This window comes from Lissotriton vulgaris, chromosome 8 (genome assembly GCF_964263255.1).
Source record: "Lissotriton vulgaris chromosome 8, aLisVul1.2, whole genome shotgun sequence".
Lineage (NCBI taxonomy): Eukaryota > Metazoa > Chordata > Amphibia > Caudata > Salamandridae > Lissotriton > Lissotriton vulgaris.
Window position 1 is genome coordinate 1,378,820,517 of NC_141696.1, and position 15,517 is coordinate 1,378,836,033.

The window sequence follows — 15,517 nt, forward strand, 5'->3', positions numbered from 1 at the left end:
GAATGGAGTCCGCCACTACCCGTCCCATTAGGACATGTGCTGGAGCTACCCCCGTGGTGGTGTGGGGCGTTTGCCGGTAGCTTCTCAGGAACGTGAATATCGCCATCTCCAGCGATTGGCCCTTGTCATGTGCTATTCGGATAACCTTGTTGAGGGTCCTCATGAAGCGCTCAACTTCGCCATTTGCTTGTGGCCAGCGAGGGGTGATGCGGTGGTGCCGGGTTCCTAGAGCGTGCAAATAGCTGGCTAGTTCTTGACCCTGAAAGGGAGGGCCATTGTCCGTTCTGAGCTCTCGCATTACACCATGAGCCGCTATGATCTTCTCCAGTTTGGGTATGACTTTGGTGGCACTGGTGGTGGTTATTATTTCTACTTCGGGATATTTGGAATGATCATCTATTACAACCATGGTGTGTCGTCCATCGGGAAGACTTCCGAAGTCCATGCTGACACATTCCCAAGGTTGTTGAGGGCGAGGCTCGACTATGACTGGTGCTTCCCGCGGGGCGTCTCCCACGACTTGGCAGGCCACACAAGATCTTACAGTAGCATCCACTAGGTCATCCATGAGCGGAAACCATACTTTGGTTCGCAGCCGTGCTTTAGTTTTCACCATGCTTTGGTGACCGACATGGGCCAGTTGCACCACTTGATCAGTCAGGGCAGAGGGTATCACCAGCCGGTGACTCCTTAGCAGGCATCCTGAGTTGTCTTCGTTCAGTTCTCCCCTCACGTGGTATAGGCTTTCCATGATGCGTTGGGCGTTTGGTGTCAGTATTTTCCATTCCTCTTTGGCCCGACGCCAGTTCCCACTTTGAAGAGCTCTCCTCGCTCGTTGCAGGCAGTCATCCTTCAGAGTAGCCTCTGCAATGTTGCTGACAGACAGGGGCCGCGGGCATGACCGTGCAATGACACACCTGACGTAGGCTTCCGTATCCTCTGCCTCCTCCGTTTCTGCCGGGGTGGCTGCTCTCGGGTGTCGTGAGAGGTAATCCGCCGGATTTCGTGACCCTGGTTGGTATTCTATCTGACAGTTGTAGTCTTGAAGCTGTAGCATCCACTTCTCTATGCGGGGTGGAGGTTTTGTTGATGTTCCTGAGAAGAGTGCGACCAGTGGTTTGTGATCTGTGACTACTGTGAATGGTTTCCCGTACAGGTATAGATGGAAGTGCCTGCACCCCCAGTGTATAGCTATGGCTTCCTTTTCAATCTGGGAGTACCGTTGTTCCGTGTCCGTGAGTTACCGGCTGGCAAATGCAACAGGATTCCAGTCCATCTCATCTCGCTGTTTTTGCATGAGTACCACTCCTAATCCGGCGGGACCAGCGTCCACCGCCACCAGAGTCTGCTTCCGGGGGTCAAAGAATGCTAGAGTGGTGTTGTCTGAGAGAGCTGCGTTAATGTCCTTGAAAGCCTTTTCTTGCTCCGGTCCCCATGTCCAGGGCATGGACTCTTTCGTGAGTTCTCTCAGTGGGAGTGTTAGATTAGCAAGATCCCGGATGAATCGCCCGCAGTAGTTGACCATTCCCAGGAAACTGCGGACTTCGGTGACTGAGGTGGGGGGAGCAGCTTCTTTGACGTCCTTCACCTTCTCTGGGTCAGGGTTGACTCCGTCAGCTGAGAACGTGTATCCAAAAAATCCTAGTTTCTGCCTCAGGAAGTCACATTTTTCCCTGTGTAAGGTGAGGCCAGCTTCCCTCAACTTTCGGAACACCTGTGCCAGTCGCTGGTTGTCTTCAGGAATAGTACGGCATGTACCATGATGTCATCACTGACGTTGATCACACCTGGTATGTCAGCAACTAGTTCTTAGATCACATTTTGGAATACTTCCGCTGTGCTGGACACGCCAAAGCTGAGTCGGGTGTACCTTTGGAGTCCCACATGCGTCGAGAATGTTGTTATGTTCTGTGACTCTTCATCAAGTACCAATTGGTGGTATCCGGATCGGAGGTCCAACTTCGAAAACCTGCACGCCCCCGCCATTTCTCCTATGAGGTCATCGATGGTGGGCGTGATGTGGCGCTCTCTCTTGATGGCAACGTTGGGAAGACGCATGTCTACACATATACGGACAGCTCCCGGTTGTTTCGGCTTTCGGGTGACCACAATGGGTGATACCCATGGGGTGGGGCCCGTTACTTTCTCTATGATGCCCGCTGCTTCTAACTTCTTGAGTTCTTCTTCGACCAGAGGTCGGAGGTGGAACGCGATGCGGCGATGCCTCAGTGCCACTGGTTGGACAGTCGGATCAATGTGTAAGTGTATTTGGTGACCCGTGAATTTTCCGATTCCCTTGAAGATGTCCGGGAAATCGGCTATGAGCTGTTGTACCGATTCTTGGTGAACTCCGAATGCAAACGTGACTACTCCAAGATCTTCTGCAGCTCGGCATCCGAGTAGCATACCTTGTCCGTCCTCCGACACGAATATGTTAGTGGTGACGGTCTTGTCACCATGATTGATCGCCGGCCGTTCTGAATTTCCCTCTGATTCTTAGCGGAGTGTCCTGACCATACGTGAATACGGTGATGGGGGATGGACTCAGTGTTGGGGGACAAGTCATTGTTCGGTATAAGGCTGCGCTCATGAGGTTGATGGTCGCTCCTGTGTCGACCACCGCCATAATCTCTTGGTCTGCTACTCTGATGCAGCACTGGGGAAGCTTCCTGGCTCGTCGAGTGGCCGTGCCGATCATGTGCACTTTGTGCACCGTCCTTTCCTCCTCCTCATCATCATCCATGTCACTCTGACTGGGGTCCCCTTCTGGTATGGCGTTCACCACTTTCCGTGGCTTGCGTAATTTCTTTGATCGACATACTATTTCAAAGTGATTGAATCGACCACATCCTGAACACCTCTTCCCTCGAGCTGGGCACTCCGATGCCTGGTGTGGTGGGCCTCGGCAGTATCCACACGACTTCCCAGCTGCGCCTGCCGCATTTCCAGGGGGTTTCTTGTTCCATTTTGTTGGTGATTTAGCCTGGATCTTGTTGACCGGCTCAGCTTTCACCGGCGCTTGGAGGGCCGCCTCCATGTGAGCGGCTCGGGCTTTGGACAGTTCTTTTGTGCGGCCCAAGGTCAGGATGTTGGCTAAGGGTTTCCCAGATTCCTCCAGGATTCGTTCCCTGAGCTTGACCGAGGCACAGCCTTGAATTTTTTGACCCCGTATTTCTTCAGTGGTGTCCACAAACCCACATGACATTGCCAATTGCTTCAACCTAGCGTGGTATGTGTCTAGTGACTCCTCCGGCAGTTGTCTGGCTTGCCTAAAAATAAACCTCTCGTAATCCTGATTGGCCATTGGATCAAAGTATGCGTTCAAGGCATTGATAAGTGAGCTGTGAGTCTTTGGCGTAGCTTCAACCAAAGTTTTGGCGATGTTGTGGACATCCTTGCCCCCTAGGTGGAGTACCATGGCCCTCTTCTGCTCTTTTTGAACCTTAGTGGCCTCGAAGAATATGAGTAGGCGGTCCACCCAGTCTTTCCATCTGGGGGCTAGCGAGGATGGCGAGCCTTCCACTACAAATGGTTCGATGGGGGGTATTGTGGCCATGATTCTTGTGTGGTATCACTGTGTCCGGGATGTCACTTGATGAGTCGTGTACTGTGCAGGGTGTGGCCTTTGACGAGGTGATGAAGGCCGCAGCCTCTAGCGCTTGTCCGGCGCTGGTGACTGAGTGCACCGGATATGTGTGCTTATTCTGGGGCCAGCCTGTATTGTGCCTTCGCAGACTGCGCTCGTAGGCCTGCGCGTTTCTCTTCTTGTCTCCCTCAGAGACGCGACAGCCCCACTGTGCCTCAGGGTGCAGTCGGCCGGGTTATCCCTCTCGTGCAGGCACACCCGCGAGATGCGGGAGGAATTGCAGGCCGCGCCCAGCCTGCGCGGAACCAAGGGGCGTGGCTAGGCCCGTGTGCACCGCGGCACTGCTTCATTCGGGCAGCGCGATTGGCGCACCCGCGATCTGCTCGGGTGTGGCGCTGCATGGGACTTAGGAGTGGCCGCAGGGACTGCGTGGCACCCAGCAGACGATGCGACACCCGCTGCCAGCGGGGTCCGGGGGCGGTGCCGTGCGCAGGAGCGGGGCGCAATGTCGGGCAGGGGCTCATCTGTGGCCCGGGCGATAGTCGATGTCTCCACTCCTCCCCACACGGCATATGCGGGGATCGGGGCACGAGCACTGCAAACGGGGTTTGGAAACTTGCAGCCGCCCCAGACCACAATGCCCACGAGGCGCGCACAGCGAGGGCACGACCACCCTCGTCGCCAGTTGTTGTGTCGTCAGGGCAGTGACAGCTAGGGGTCAATGCTAGGGGGCCTACACTCAGGGGGCACCTGGGTCTGTAGCTAAGGCCTTCACCTGGCCAGACACTTAATAATGCACGGACACTCTGGATGGTCTTAATGGCTCTGCGCGCTGCCGCCAAGTGCCGACGTGCGTGCGGGGCCCTTCTTTATTTGGATCGGTCACGTGTGACTCACGCTGCACGCCTGTTACGTCACAGGCGTGCAAAGGCTGGAACACAACAATAATGTGATCAGCCCCCTCACCCCCACCCACTTTAGCGGCCCCAAACATCCCAAAACAGTCCCTGAGTGCAGCACCAAGGGAGTAAACAGCTATGGGGAACACCCATGGGGGAGAGCCGTAGCACGATACCCCTCCCGGTGTGGTGGGAGGTGGCCGAGCAAGGGTGATAGTATTTCCTAGCCATTGTTGTGCAGACGCAGATAATACAAGGACTACCCACATTAATAAGCAGTACAAGTTTCAGACAATGTGGTGCTAACAATAGCACAGTTCAGGTCTTTGCTCAATTTTCATGTACCATGTGCCATGGCCCACCGCAGTGAGTAAACTGAAAAATGGTCATCCCAAGAACAAAGCAAAACGGGGGTTGCACATCATCCACAACTCACGTGACCTGGTTGGTTCATTGTTCATCTGCCATCTCACCAGAGGCCCCGCCGTCATTGTCGGCTACAGTGGCGGGGGTCCGGGTTCGTCGAGTGAGAGTCTTAGCAAAGTCCATTGCTGATTTCGGAGTAGTGAAGATCCTGGGCTTACCATTGTCATTGATGTGCAGCCACGCAGGATAAATTATTTGGAAAACAGGGGACCCCTACAAATACTTAGTTTGCTATACGTAGGGAAAATAGTGTCATTGGAAAAATGAAGAACTATAGCAAACATTCAATTAATAACTGCCAAATCTTTCCTCTAGACATAAACCAAAAATTGTGACTATGAATTTCATATATGGAATCAGAGTTTTGTTGTGTATAAAAAATATTTTTATTTCATTTCATACTGATATTTTGTTTTACATTTCTTTCATAGACACTTATTCTTTTGTTGGGGGTTTATAGCTCATCATCCAAATATTTTTAGTTCAAAGATCGTGCATAGAAAAACACATATATATACAACACATAGACATAAATAGATCACACTAAAGCCGGTCAATTCTCTTTTAAAGTAGGCAGAGCAGTGGTTTTTGACTACGCCTGTTTCGGCAATCTGCCTTCATCAGGTGACCGTCATTCGCACATACAAGTAACAAAATATACAAACATATAAATAGTGGGCAATCAGTTGGATTTCTGTACAGCTGGGCTTTTTGTGGTCTAAAAGTCTCAGCAAACCTTCTATTTTTTCAGTGCTGTGTTATAGAGGGACCTTGATGCGATCTTCCCAGCTCTTATTTAGTTATGTGTCATGGCATTCACGTGAAATGTCAGGGTCTTCAATTCAAAAGCGGCGGCTACCTTTAATTGTTGTATTCTTCGAAATATACGCAGTTCTGCAGAAACACTTTTGACAGTTGCGTTTGGCAATATCTTTATTCTTCGTGTTTTTATAGCGTGTCCTCTGTGGGTGTTCTGTTTCGCCAGCCGCGCTAAATGTTCCGACCGATTACGGCAGGATAAAGCATGGCGTAGGATATCTGTGCCAAGATGAGACTTTTTTGACAGGCTGGTATTCCCTTTGGGCCTCCTGCACAGCTGCAGTGAAATCAGGATAGAAGGCAAGGGTGTTGCCCTCGTGAGTTATAGTACCTTTCTCCCGGGCCATACGGAGGACGGCGTCGCAGTCTCAATAATTTAGCAAACGGGCAATGAGAGGGGGGAGAGCAGCCAGAGAATGATGGCCTCGCTCCACAATTAGGACCTGAGACAGATGTTCTGCACCAAAAATCTCACGTAGAAGTCTCTCCACATAGGTCTCAGGTTCAGGTTCGTGGATTCTGCCAGGGCAGTGATGCGCACGTTGTTCGACTTGATCTGGCCTCCAAGTCCTCATTAGGAGCTTGTATAACAGCCAGCACTCACCTTCTCCATGGACATCACTCTTGTGGTCACCTGTTGCAAACCATCTTCACCATCCGATAAGCGCGTTTCCGCCTCCCCCAGGCGCAGCTCATGTTTATCCAGCTTCTGTGACATGTGGTCCATGCGCAAGTTCAGATTATCAATTTTCCAGTCAATGGACTGCAGACTAGCTTAAACTGCGAGAAGAGTTTTATCAAAGTTGGTTAATTGATCATCGGGCGCATCGGTTTCGGAGTGCGAAACAGCATGTTGAGACATTTTGGTTGATCTGCGGGGCTCGAAGGTGAGGCGCGGCTGGCAGCGCTCAGACTTCCCCATGGTGATGTCACTGGGCCAAAGTTCAGCAGAGGGGTGGAAGCGTCACTAGCAAGAGGCCCCCCGCCGCATGGCGACCAATTTTCCTGTGGAAGGGCCGAAGAGCGGGAGAAAGGCACTACGTGAGTAGCAGTGAGGAGCGCTCAGTCGCAGCGCCAAGATCCAGTATGATGGTAGGGTGAGCAATGGATGGGGGGGGGGCGAGGCAGCAAAGATATGGCAAAGGATCAAGCAAGAATGGAACCTATGGAGCTGCCAGCAGGCCCCTGCAGCACCCCACAATCTGCAGTAACCGGGCTGCACTTCACCACACAGTTGCAAGCTGCAAATTAAGAGATGATTATAGCAGAGGCCGTCGCGGGCAGTGAAGGAGTGGGTAAGTAGAGGAGGGAAGGGTCACCAAGGGATTTGCCTGCAAGCCGCAGAGCAGATATTAGGAAAGGCCCATCCGATATGGGAGAGAGAGGCCTTGCGGAGCGGAGCAGCATGGTAGGCTGCAGGAGAAGTAGGAGCACACTGTGGCACTCACCCGTTACTCCTCTCCCGGTACTCTGGTTCAGGCAAAGCGGTGGTCCGCAGCAGCTCCACCACAGGCTGAGCCAGCAGCCCTAGGCGTGAGGCGATCAACGCCGCTCCCCACAGCCCGCAACTGGTGCGCCGCACAGGCTGGAGTTAGAAGCAGGCCCTCACTCCAAGTGCTACGGTGTCCCGCACCAGGGTGCCCGCCACTCCCGGTCTACCCCGCACAGCCCACTAGCCACCAGCCAGGTAGAGAGATCTTCCCCTGCTGCCCACAGGCCGTGGCCGGCCCAGCTCAGAGCTTCCTGCCGCTCCGCGTGTAAAACCCGACCCTGGCCGCCATGTTGATAGCGCAGACCCGATGAGTCACCAACCCCTCTCTCGGTTGCCTGATCCTGGAGTAAGCTGCTCAGCACGATTAAAGCTGCCCACAGCACTCTGCTGCTCATCCCCAGTAGGTAGGGTGATGATCAATGGCAGGATGGCAAGGATATTGAGTGGATGAATTGATAGCTCTGCAGGCGGAGCTACTCTAGAGAGCGGCCATCTTGCCATGTGCCCTCCAGTGCCCTCCTTTTACCAAGGTAGTCTGTGTGTGATGTGTGGGATTATGTCTGCTTTTCCGACAAACAAATCTATACAGAAAAAAAGTCTGTGGAGATGTGAGTAAAATTAGTATTTCCACGCATTGGTGTTACCTTGGCACCAGATGTCTAACAGGCCCCAGTGTTGTAGCCACATGTTTAAGGTGTGAGCATTAAAAGTGGCTGGAGTGCGGGCGGAGGTGGAAAGGAGCAGTCTAGGGCCACATTGAGGACACTATTAAAATCTCCGCCTATGAGCCAGGGGAGTGCGCTCCAATGTGCCAAGATCATGGACAGCGTGCTGAAGAAAAGTGCCTGCTCAGTATTGGGTATGTATATTGCAAATAGGAGCACTTGGCAGATGTCTAGTCATCCCTCCACTATGACGTTTCTTCCCTCCAGGTCTGTGATCATGTGTGTGGCTATGAAGGCGATCTCCGTCTTAATCCTCACCAGCCCCCCAGGGCATAGGTGGAGTAGTTAGTGGAATATTCCTACCCCCTCCGATGCTTCAATGGCTGCAGAGCCTCAATCTGGGTAATGTGGGATTCTTGCATAAAAGTAATATGTGTCTGTCTGCAGCGTAAATATGAACACACAGCATACCGGCGGCAGGGGGTACATATCCCTTGGACATCTTATGTTATATTAGTGGTCGTCTTCATGGTGGAAATTGAGTGTGGGAGAGCCTGGTCCCCCCCCCCAGTGGAGTGAGGCCGTTCTCATCCTGAGTGAAGTAAAACAATCAACAGCAGGGTCCAATAGTAAACCAAACAAAGACAACCATAGAAAAACATTACTCATGTAATACCATAGAGAGAGGGATACAACATGCACCCAACCATGTAAAGAAGGAGAGATCGGAGATGGGCCATTATTTTGTACTTAACAATTCTCATGTTTTCATCAAAAAGCCTTTAACACAAGGTGACAACATTACATTTTATCATATTTTTAAATTTTATTTCTTTTTTAAGAGATTGTATTTTTCACAGTATTTCTTAATTTCATAACAATTATTTTATCAAAAAGGACATATAAATCATCAGCAAGTAAGAAGATACAGATACCATACAGAGAAAAAAAATCAAATATACTCTCACAAGTCTCTCATGCATACACTCTCATACACTATACATTCATTCTTTATTCTGTGTCTGAGGGGTCACAAGTTGTTATGTGATCTATTACGCAAGGTCGACGCGTTTCGGTGGATGGGACCACCTTCCTCAGGACCTTTAGCAGAACAGACGCTCTTTCCAATAAGTTATAAACTCTGTATGGATATCTGTAATAATAAATAACATATCATGTATCTGAGGTATTTTCTAAACATGAATTATCAAGAAATACAAAATTCATAAACTTTTGTTGTTGTCCTTAAACTCCTTGTGTAGGACTCACAGAACATAGTTCATTACAATTTAAATAAACATTTAATGTCTTTTGTGATTACTCCATTTAGGGTGCAAATCAGCACTAGGGCCTCTGTCATTTCCCAATTGAATGAGGCTAACATTTAGCAGTTAAAAAGAAGAAATAGTCAGAGAAAGTAGAAAGCAAAAAAAAACAACGGCTAATGAGTCTATTAGATCTTATGACTGTAAAAATTGAAAACTAGTACAAAGAAGAGCCAATGTGGGTCTCACATGAATTGGCCTCATATATTCATTTATTCCTGCTGATATTTGTTATTCCAAAGAGAGGACAGGGACATTCTATATCAATCTCAGAATAGAATCGAGTCAAATGTGTTCTTACCCTGATAGAATGTGTTCAAAGATTCCTAATTTCGATTATCAGTCTGATTTCGGATAGGCAATCCTGTAAATATAATATATATATTTCTAACCTTGCAACTATCTGATTTTGATGAACGTTACAGTTTATTTATGGAAAGGCGACTTACCCTCCATTGACAATCGATATATTTCCTTCAAAGTGTAGTGAACTTCAATTCTTCTCTTCACTAGGTAATTTTGATATAAATCGGTTTCTGAAAGTAGTATGAAAATAGCTTATCCCATGTGTGACAGTGTTGTAAATGGGCCCGATGACCATCAGGCCCCCTATGTGGCATGCCCAGGGAAGCGGGGACTGGAGAAACTAAAATACCTTGTATCCCCAGGACAGAGCATTTAAGGATTCATCAATGACATAGCTGTTGGGAAGAGAAGAACACCGGGGTTTTTTTGTGACATCCCAAGTCGGCCAAAGGATTGTGGATCTTGCCTCAAAATACAGAACAAATCATCAGTGCCTCCCAGTAATGCATACAGGGGGAAAAGTACATTGTCTATCGGGAGAGTTCAGAGGGCCATGTCTGGAATATGAGATAGTGAACTCATATGCACATAACCTTACAACAGTGAATGTAAAGGATGTTGTCTGCTGTTTGTGGGTTCACCATGGGTAGTGTGTCTGAGCCGGGTTGAAGAGGTCTGAGGTAGCAGAGTCCTCCTCTCCGAAGGACTTTGAATCTTCATTGTCTGCAATAGAGGACACAGCACCTCTTCTAAGTTTGGTCAGCTGGGCAAGTACAGGGGGACCTATAGTCCCTTTTTCTTACGTCTCTTGTGGTTTCCACCAGTACACAGCACTTCCTCCTATGATCCCAATACATGATCAGTTCCTGCAGGTCCGTGACCCTCTGTCCAAGTCCACATTTCCTTTAGGTCTGTGAAGAAATATGCTTTACAAACTATGTGGATAAGGAGAAGAGCCAGGAACAAGAACGAGTATTGGACATTACATTTTCTCAACTTGCGTTTGACTGCAAAAAAAGTGTGGCATCTGCTTTGGACCGCCAGTGTATAATCTGGGAAGATAATCACTTTGGCATTGTCAGTTACCAGATTGGTCTGTATACGGGCCTTGTTCAATACCATGTCTCTGTCCTTGTAATGCATAAGGACCTGGGTGGGGGTCCGGTGAAAGTTTCTACATCGGGACCTACTGGGCTCGCTCCATTGAGAAGAATGTCAAAAGAGCTTCAGCTGGGGAAAAAACTGTGAATCCACGCGTTAAGATATGATTTGGCAACATGGCCTTCCATGTTTTCGGGCAGGCCCATCAGTCGTATGTTTTGCCGTGACCGGCCCTCGATATCGTCTGCACGTTTCACAAGGGCTCGGACCTTTTCGCAGAGGATATGTAGGCAGGACAGCGCATCTTTTGTTTGCAGTTGGATAGTTGCCGTTGATTGTTCTGTTGAACGAACCCTGTCAGAATGTTTCTGAAAGTCATCTGTCACCAGCATGAGGTCTGTCGCTACGGCATGTGTTTTAATTTCCAGGGACTCCCAGAACTGTTTTATTGTTGCTAGGACCATGTTGAGTTTGCCTTAAACTGACGTAGGACCGGGGGAATGTACCATTCCAACTACAGCCCATTGATCACCATTGTCAGTGGATGTGATCGTGCTGGTTGGGTTCCTGAACTGAGGCACTCCATCGTTGGAGTTGTGGGTACAGTTCCGCCGAGAGAGTATGATGTTGTGCTCCAGATGTGGGCCACCTTCAGAGCGTCTGTCTTGTCAATGACACCTCATAGCACAAGCAGACTAGCGAAACGAAGGATCCCCGGGGGAAGCAGGTGATTAGACCAGCGTAGACCGCGGAGAACAGCCTTACTCCGTGCCCCACAAGGAAAGGTGGAATCTTCAGCATCTCCGGACAGCAATTCGGTTGAAGGTTCCTGTAAGCGCTGGACAAGGTCGATCAGAGACCTGGAAGACGGGCTGCTAGGTAAACATTGTTCGGAGACTGTCATCAGTACACAGTACACCCCCCACTAAGTATCCATGAGGGAAGGCAGTTTTTAAGCGCTCAGTAAGGCTGTGTTGTGCGCCTTTGAAACTCCTTGTGGCCAGGCAATGACAGGAGTATTGCCCCCAGTATGGGGCATATCAGACGCTGCCAGGTCAGAAGCAGGCTTAATGTAGCCGGTCTCCCAGACTCCTCTGGAATTTGTACTGCATGTGTTGCTGGAGGGGGTGTAACACCTGTCCATTGCCCCCTCTGCCCCCAGCAGTGGACAGATAAGTGCAGCGCAATTAACAGGCCCTTGCAGTGTATAGATCCCTCCTCAGAGGATCCGTGGGTTCCCCCTTCATCTCAGGCAGTGCCTGACCACAATGCTGTTCTAGACATGAGTCAGGTGAGTAAAAGAAATGCAGCCGCCACTCACCCACTATTATGCAGAGGCATCCCACCAGGTCAGAGTGACCTCCGCCGCCTGCATAGCCTCCCCCAGAGTAGCATCAGCAGTCCAACCCGTGCGTCCCCGGGGGGTTGCAGCCCAGGCAACATGGGCAGGCATCGGCGACCGTTTCTTCAGTGGGCTCAGGGCCCATTGCAGCATCCAGTGTGTTGCAGAGAGAGGAGAGAAGGTGAGGTAAGGGGGGCTGATGATCCACGCCTCAACACCAGTCCCCAGCGGGCCGCGTGGTTCCCCGATAGGCCACGTCCTGGAATTCTCCACCCTGGGGTGCCAGACAGCCCACAAGTGCCACAGTCCTCTTCTCAGCTCTGACAACACCCCCCACGCACAAAGAGTGGCCAATGGCCGCCAGTTTAAGGAGTATGCTTTGGATTACAGTATGTCACTGTGGAGCTCTGGTAATCCATGTCTGCTATCTTGGCCTCCTCGGCCATACCTCCTTGCTCCCACCTCTCCTTTACAAGACTGAGAGATCCCTTTAACAGATTGCCCTTACAGGAGTTCAAAGGAACAGAACCCAACTCTTTTCTGATACACCTCCCTTTAGGCATAAAAAAAGGCATGTTAAGTAGACATCCCACTTTTCCCTAAAGGGCTCTGATAGGCCAATAATCATGCCTTTAAGGGTCTTGTAGAACCTCTCAACAAGCTGATTGCTCTGGGGGTGATGGGGCATGGAGACCTTATAAGTTACGCCACACTCATCCTACATTGAATGCATGTATGCAAACCTGAATTTGGTGCTCCTGTCAGACACAAAACGCCATCAGGGACCTGGCCACTGCAGGTGCAGTCACAGTCCTCTGAGGTAAGGCCTCTGGATACCCAGTGGCATGGTCCACCAAGGCCAGGATAAATCTGTTGCCTAGGGCAGTCTTGTGGTCTCTCGATCCCAATGATGTTTATGTCCACCATTTCAAATGGGGTGTCAACGACAGGAAGAGGAACCAGGGGAGCCCCATGATTCACCACTGTCCAGGCACATGGGACAAGACCTGCAGAACGCATCTGAAGTCACTCTCATCCAGGGCCAGCAAAAGTGGATGGCAAGCCTGGCAGTGTTCTTGTCCTGCGGCTGCCCCAGTTGCCTACCAGGGGTACATCAGGAGCCAGGCCCGGTAGAAAGCCCTGTAATACATGGGAGCCACTAACACACAAGTTGTCCCAGGCTAAGAAACCTTAGGTTCACTATACATGCGGTCATTCTCCGAGTAGATCAGGTGATCTCCTGAGGGGTCATCAGCTGTCTGGTCCTCAATTTGCCTCCTCGGTTCTCCAACAGTAGAACAATCCTTCTGAGCTCTGCAGAACTCCTCACTGGATGGCCCACCCTCAGTTTGCCACGAGCTGTCTTGACTGCCCTCTTTGGTGGCTGCCATGTACCTTGTGGTTAGGCAAACCCACTCAGGCAAGCTCGAGGTAGGACTGGAGCTCCACCTCCTTCTTGATAGTGTTTTTATTTATAAAGTTTTGTATAGCGCGAACATGACACAGATGGGTATAAGAGTGCTTCACATTTTGGAAGGGTAGGAAATAGTAAAGGGTAAATGGCAAAGGGGGTAACAAAGAATACCATATGTAGCTATTACAATAGCGAACTGGGAGGAGCACAAACATTACTTAATGGGGTATATCAGATGACCTTGAGCTTCACAGTTGTTAGACCAAGAAAGAACGTAGTCAGAGGTGTTTTGAGAAAAACAGACGAGCCATGACCATTTAATTCAAGAACTTGTTCATTAGGATTATTTTTACTTCCTGTTTGAAGGCAGCCATGGAGGTGATACTGCAGACTTACGGTGGGATAGAGTTCCAGATCTTCGTGGCCAAGCCAGAGAAAGCTCTGCCTCGTTCTCTTTTTGTGAAAATCTGAGGTTTAAAGAGGAGGGAGTTTGCACTTCTTGATGGTCTACCCCCTCCAGGTAGATCTTAGGGCTTGGGATATGTGAGCATTTCTTTTTGTACCCGTAATCAATCAGGTTCAATGCCACAGAAGCTTGTTATGTCCCTGTAGCTCACACAGAAGGCCAGCCAACTAGCCTTGCAGTCACTTCTGGTGGTCCTCCGTTCAAGGAGATAGTCCAGTTGCCCATGAAGCAACAAGGTAGGCCTTCTAGCAGCTGAACGGTCCCGTGGTAGCATCAGGGCAGCATCTGGGGTCCAAGACAGTCCTTCTGAATTCGCCCACAGGTTCAGGAGTGTACTGAAGAAGTGCTCTGAGGGTCCAATATTTTTACCTTTTGCCAGGCTTTGAAGTGGAGAAATGTTCTAGGATACCTCCACCTCTGGTCCTGGAAAGTTCTTTCCTACCCCTGTCAAGGTTCAAAGAAGTTTGGGGTGCCAAAAAGATAGTGTCAGGTTCCTTTGTGTGTGCTTGAGGCAAGTATTTTTTAAATGTGATTGGGGCTTGCAACAGCGCCGCCCCCAGCAATCCATGCAGTATGGCCCATCCTGCATGCACCCGGTCCCCTTTATCTCACTGCCTGGCAGGAATACACAAACCTCAACAGCAGGTCCATTTACAGTCATGTGACCCAGGACACTGCCAAAGACATACAAATGGTTCGGGCAGGAAAATGCTAACCTCTTAAAAGTGTCATTTTCAGAATTGTGATTTAAAATCCGACTTTACCACTAAAGAGGATTTTAAATTACAATTCATTTCAGTCTAAACATGACGGATCTACCTGCTCTCAATCAAATGTTGCAAAAAAGGGGGATTATCGTCCATGAGACGCCAGGTAAGGACGTATAATAGTGAATAAAAAGGGGGCAACCTGGCTGTCAGTTTGTGTACCGCTATTTATTTATGCGGACCAAAGCTAAGACTGAATAGTTCTTAAGCAATGAATGTCAATAATCACATTCTATTTGACATATTCAAAAAAAATGTTGGGGAAGACATTTACAATCATGTCTGAGTGAAATACATTTCAATTCACAAAACGCTGTGAGCAAAACATGTAAGAAATCAAAAATAACATACAGAAAAGGTAGACATTTAAACAACACTGTAACAAAAATTACACCAGCTAATTGTTTTAACCATTGATCATGCAATGCAATTCCTCAATAGCCCTACAACTTGGCCTATGTCAGGGAACTGCTGCCACACTGGATAAGTGTTACTCTGTGAGGTGAATTAATTTTGGCAACCCTCAACAGAGATCAGGAACATCTCTGTGTGTCCGTTGTGGCTTCAGAAGTGGAAATTGACCCAACTGGGCTATTCGTATTAAAGGGAGGTTTCCCACTCCTGCCCAGAAAAAAAATAAAAAAATAAAAGGGTAGCTCTTAAAGTTTCTTTAACATATACCAAAATGCCACAATCTAGGTTCCTATGCAATTCTTTCATAATTCTAATCCTATACTGTGGCTGCTGGGCTGGGATGGAAACTTGCCTGAAATTTCTTTAGAGACGCTCTGCAGAAATGTTTATGCCGGAGGAGTTACTTTTCCTCACTTCACAATTATTACTAGCTTTCGTAATTGGCCTCAAAAAATGACTTGGCTTTTGTCCCGATGGATGAACCATCCTTGCTAG